The sequence below is a fragment of the Otolemur garnettii genome, unplaced genomic scaffold, assembly GCF_000181295.1.
Source record: "Otolemur garnettii isolate 467f Iridium unplaced genomic scaffold, OtoGar3 scaffold00014, whole genome shotgun sequence".
Classification (NCBI taxonomy): Eukaryota; Metazoa; Chordata; class Mammalia; order Primates; family Galagidae; genus Otolemur; species Otolemur garnettii.
The window spans coordinates 2,610,727-2,617,056 of record NW_003852409.1 but is presented as its reverse complement, the minus strand read 5'-3'; positions in this window follow the sequence as shown (position 1 = coordinate 2,617,056).

Genomic DNA, 6,330 nt, shown 5'->3' with positions numbered 1-6,330 from the left:
CCCAGGAGTTGGAGGTTGCTGTGAGCGTGATGCCATGGCACTCTACCCAGGGGGATAGCTTGAGGCTCCGTCTAAAAAAAAAAAAAAAAAAAAGAAATTTAACCAAATGTCAGGCAGTGCCTGTGGCTTAGTGGGTAGGGCGCGCTAGCCCCATATACGGAGGGTGGTGGGTTCAAACCTGGCCCCAGCCAAACTGCAACAAAAAAATAGCCGGGCGTTGTGGCAGGCACCTGTAGTCCTAGCTACTCGGGAGGCTGAGGGAAGAGAATCGCCTAAGCCCAGGAGTTGGAGGTTGCTGTGAGCTATGTGATGCCAGGGTACTCTACCCAGGGTGACAAAATAAGACTCTGTCTCTGAAAAAAAAAAAAAAATTAACCAAGTGTCTTAAAAAGCACCATGAGTTAAAAGACTATTTTGGTAACAAATAAAGAACCTTTACTAATATGGTTATAACATATTTTAGTAATTTCATAGAAAATACTAAATTACATTACTAAGTAATTACATACATACTTAGTAATGTATGATAAAGGGTTTGTTGATATCCTTTAAATGTATGTATGTAGACACATGCTGTTATGTAACTATACAAATGATGAATGAATCTATGTCTTGGCTTTTTTTTGAGACAGAGCCTCAAGCTGTGGCCCTGGGTAGAGTGCTGTGGCATCACAGCTCACAGCAACCTCCAACTCTTGGGCTTAAGTGATTCTCTTATCTCTGCCTCCCAAGTAGCTGGGACCACAGGTGCCAACCACAACACCTGGTTATTTTTTGGTTGTACTTGTCATTATTGTTTGGCAGGCCTGGGCTGGATTCAAGCCCGTCAGCTGTGGTGTATGTGGCTGGCACCTTAGCTACTGGAGCTACCGGTGCCAAGCCTATGTCTTAGCTTTATTCAATTTTTTTTTAAAGATTCAAACAAAACTAATTATGTCTATAATTCTGTCTTTAAAACATAACTAATTTTTCAGTGTATTAAATGAAACAAGATACATATTAAGTTTTTAGTCAAATAAGCTGAGCTATGCTTTTAAAATAAATACATAATCACATCCATTTAATTGCATATGTGTTTGCAATATAATACTTTCCAACCGTTTATAGTAATTACTGTCTTTAACCAAAGTATGTGCCGTGCAGTGATTTTTTTAGTCAATGATGGCCTGCATAGACGATGATGGTGGTCTCATAAAATTATAATGGAGCTGAAAAATTCCTATCACCCAGTGACTAGTGATGGCGAGCTTTTGTAACATCGCAGTGAAATGCATTACTCACTTGTCTGTGCTGATGCTGGTGTAAACAAACTTACTGTGCTGCCAATAGTATCAAGGGATAGCACATACAATTATGTATGGTATGGTGCATAACACTTGATAATGAACAAGTATGTTACTGGTTTATGTGTTTACTGTGTTATGCTTTTTATCATTATTTTAGGTGGTGCTCTTTCTACTTGTAAAAAAAAAAGTTAACTATAAAATAGGTCCTTGGGGATATTCCAGAAGGAGGCATTGTTACCATAGGAGATGACAGTTTGAGGTGTGTTACTACCCCCTGGAGACCTTCCAGTGGGACAAGATGCAGAGTTGGAAGACAGTGACCTTGGTGATCCTGACTCCGTGTAACCCCAGGCTAATGTGTGTGTTTGTGTCTTAGTGTTTAACAAAAATGTTTAAAAAGTGTAAAACAAAAATAAACAATTTTAAGAAGAGAAAAAGGCTTATAGACTAAGGATATAAAGAAAGAAAATATTTTTGTACATCTCTACGCTGTGTTTATGTTTTAAACTAAGTGTTATTATAAGAGTCAGCTTAAAAGAACTTACAAGTTTATAAGTAAAAAAATAACAGTAAGCTAAAGTTAATTTATTATTGAAGAAATCAAAAGATTTTTTCTTAAAATAAATTTAGTGTAGCCTCCGGGTGCAATGTTGATAGTAGCAGACAGTAATGTCCTAGACCTTCACATTCACTCACCCTCACTAACTCACTCAGTGCAAATTCTAGGCCTGCGAGCCCCATTCATGGTAAATGCCCTTTACAGGTGTACCATTGAAAAAAATCTTTCATACTGTGTTTTTGCTGTACCTTTTCTATGTTTGGATACACAAATACCATTGCACTGCCGTTGCCTACAGTATTCAGTACAGTAGCATGCTGGACAGATGTGGAGCTTAGGAGCAGTAGGCCACAGTGTATGGCCTCGGCGTGTAGCAGGCAGTACCATCCAGGTCTGTGTAAGTGTACTCTGTGATGTTCCCACAATAACAGAATCACCAAGGACACATTTCTCATGTGTAGTTAAGCAACACATGACTGTAACTGGCTTTTTTCCAGACACAAGAGAAAATTATAGGACAGAAAATCAAGAACTACTTAGCTATTATTATTTCTACAAGCATTCAGCATAAAAGAATGCTGAATAAATGAATAAATGAAAAGACATTTATTTTAGCAAGTTTGCTATACTATATATATTATGTACATATATATAATGTTATTCAAAAGCACTTGCATGATTTGTTAATCTATTTCTGTCCTAAAAAATAATGGTAAAACCTCACTTTAGCTTTGTTTCTGCTTTCTACTTAGAAACTGTTCTGGTATCCAGTGATCGTTAATTAACTTAATTATTTGTCTAAGAGTTTCAAGTTAGTTAAGGATTTGGAAATTACAATTTTACCTAATTTATTATATTTTTTGAATTGCAGCACTGTAAGACTTTTATAAAATTATACCCTTGGAAAAAATCTGTTATTAACATTCTATGTAGTTGAACAAAATAATACATAAAATTCTACATGAGCTTTGGAGACAGTTGAAACTTAACTCACAACACCAATGTATGTAGATGATTCAGAATGTTTAAATTTTGAATTTAATCCTGGTTTTTAACACAAACCAAAATTTGTGCTGACCCTTTTCTATGCAAACTAATTTTTATTTATTTATTTATTTGTTTGAGACAGACCCTCAAGCTGTCACCCTGGGTAGAGTGCTGTGGCATCACAGCTCATAGCAACCTCCAACTCCTGGGCTTAAGCAATTCTCCTGCCTCCGCCTCCCAAATAGCTGGGATTACAGGTACCTGCCACAATGCCTGGCTATTTTTTGGTTGCAGCTGTCATTGTTGTTTGGTGGGCCCTGGCTGGATTTGAACCCCCCAGCTCAGGTGTATGTGGCTGACGCCTTAGCCGCTTGAGCCACAGGTGCCAAGCCAACAAACTAACTTTTAAAGACTCTGAATCATACTGAAATTCTTCTTTATCTTGTATTTGAGACCCCTTTCTTCTTTATTTGTAACCATGGTAAAATAAGAGACTATTATGTAAATATACTTTTCAGTGTCCACATAAAAGAAACACAATTTAATGACCTTTCTTTTAGCCATTCCTGACTTTATTTGAACTTGATATTCCTAGAGTGTGCATGCAATGACCAAATGAATTTTTGATCAATTAATCTTTTTTTTTTTTTGAGACAAGGTTTTGCTTTGTTGCCCAGGTTGGAGTTCAGTGTCATCCTTATAGCTCACTGTAACCTCATTTCTCTTGGGATCCACTGATCCTCCTGCATTAGCCTCCCAAGTAGCAGGGACTGCAGGCATGTGCCACTATACCCAGCCTAATTGATCTTTAAAATGTTGTAAGAAAGGGAAAAACAAAGAGAGTGGAATGTGGGATAAAGAATCAGGGAGCCAGCTTCAGACTGGTAGACAAAGAAATTATCATAGTAAAGACTAATTATATTTCCTTTTCAAGGACAGGGAAGAAAGCATAGCTGTAGAAAATCCATTTTGAAAAGATTGCACCTGGTTTAGATAATACTCAGGCCCTTGAAATATTTTTAGCACTACAATTAAAAAGGTAACACTTATTAATCTCTGGAGTATAAAAGGCAGGAAGGTACTTACTACATTAAACCAAATGACCTTGTAATAAATGAACATGACAATTTCCTCATGAAAGTTTCCCTCCATTTTTTTTCTAGTCTACCTATCAAATGAATAATCTTGTTCATAGCAAAAGTTCTCCAGTGCAAACTAGGCACAGTAGTGCACACCTGTAGTCCCAGCTACTCTAGAGGCTGAGGTAGGAGGATGGCTTGAACTCAGGAATTTGAGGCTGCAGTGTGCTATGAGCAGGTCTGTGGGTGGCCATTGCTCTCCAGCCTGGGCAATGTCGTGGGACTCCTTGACCAAGGGAAAAAAGAAAAAGAAAAGATTTCTCCAAAATGTCTTTGCGATTGCAAGTTGTCCCTGATAAAAGATGCAAATTGGGCCAGTTAGAGAGAGAGAAGCTATATAAGAATCAGGTGTCTGGCCTGGAGGGGCTAGAGTTCTGGATTAAGGAGACCCCATGAGGATGCCAGGATCCCCAAGGATGGTGCTTATGAAAATTTCTGTCCTGCAAGTTGGCCTAAAGTTAACTGTCACTGAGTAGGAGTTCAGAAGACCTCTTGGTTCTGGATAGACAAAAGAAAACCGATTAGTCTTCAAGGACACAACGACCAGATTGAGGAAGAGGTCCTTGTAAGGTTTTAAAATGGTAACCCAAAGCAAAGTTTACCCACAGGATGCCATCTGAAGAGAACTTCGGACCTCCTCAGCCCCCAGGGCCAGCTCGAGGAAGAACTTGCTGAGTCTTTGTCTTCTTCCTACAGATGTTTCTTCTTATAGACAAACAGTCAAGGTCCTAGAAAGCAGACAGCCATCAAAGCAGGTGTTAGAGACTAACAAAAAGCAAGTTCACTGAGGAATAATATCAAACTGTTCCGGGAGGCCTCTGTAAATAGAGTTCCCTGTTGTGACAGGAGAACATGCTCTCCTCTCTTGAGCAACTGTGTTTCTCTGCAATAAATAGTTTTCTCATTTTAGAAGTTACTTGGTTTTCTATAAACGTACAGTCTCGCAACCCTCCTTACTACATAGTCAAAACCATCAAATAACAATCTACATTCTCTCTCTAGAAATCCATGCCAACCGCCCCAATTAGAGGCAGTGGCTCATGCTTGTAATCCTAGCACTCTGGGAGGCTGAGATGGGTGGATTGCTTGAGCTCATCAGTTCAAGACCAGACTGAGCAAGAACCAGACCCCATGTCTGCTCAAAAAAGAAAATTACAGGTGGGGCATCTATAGTCCCAGGTACTCAGGAGGCTGAGGCAAGAGGATTGCCTGAACCCAAGAAATTGAGGTTGCTGTAAGGTATGATGATGCCATGTCACTCTACCTAGGGTGAAAGAATAAGATTCTTTCTAAACAAACAAACAAAAATACATATATATATATATATATATGGAAAGAACCATACTTGCTGTTAAAAACTTGAGATCTGAATATATGTGCTTTCAAGTGTTGAGGAGAAAGCAGATCTTGTTTTGTCACCCATTTAAATAAATGTTTGAGGTTCTAGTTAAACATGATGAATCAAACACACTTTTTTCTCTCCTCTCCCTCTCAACTTTCTACTTTACTTTTTTCCAAAGGGGGGAAAAAAAGCATAAATCCCAGGGATGATTAAAAGGGCAGAGAGTAGGATACAACGAGATGCTAACAAGCTTTTGGAGGGTAGGAATGAGCCGGAGGAGAGGTAACTTCCTTAGCAGAGCTCTAAATGCCTAAGCTCGGTGTCTGCAGAGAGAGCTAGGAGAGGGGAGCCAGTGCACCCCACAAACTGCAGAAGACTCAGGACCTGGACACTAAAACTTAAAGAAGAAAGTGGAGCTAAGCCATGCAGTTAAAACTGGGCAGTTAGTTAGAAGCCACCCACATGAAGTTCCTCTCCTCCTCCATGCCTCTTCTCTCACTGCCTGAAGAAATCCAACTCAAGAGCTTTTGAGCTCACCCCAAGCACAGTGCCTTAGCTGCTTAAGTCACAGGTGCCAAACCTACATTTTTTTCTTAATTTCAGTTTTTAATTATTCTCAATTGACTTTTTAAACAGTGCAGTTGCACTATTTTGATAAAAAAATAAATTTAGGGGGTGATGCCTGTGGCTCAAAGGAGTAGGGCATTGGCCCCCAGAGGTGGCGGGTTCAAACCTAGCCTCAGCCAAAACCCGCCCCCCCCAAATAAATAAATAATAAAAGTTTAAAGAAAGTAAGAAAAAAGAAATTATAGAAAAAGAACTTATACATGTTTATCACTTGGTTTATCAGAAAGCAAGTTTTATGGATCATAATGTAGTAAACATGGAAGAATGGTGAATCATGGTATAACTATTTAGGTAAACTATGGCGGGGTGAACTGGAAAGAAGAGGATATAGAAGCAAATTCTGTCTGCTATAACAGGAACTCAAAACATAGCTTCTAAAATGAAAAAAAA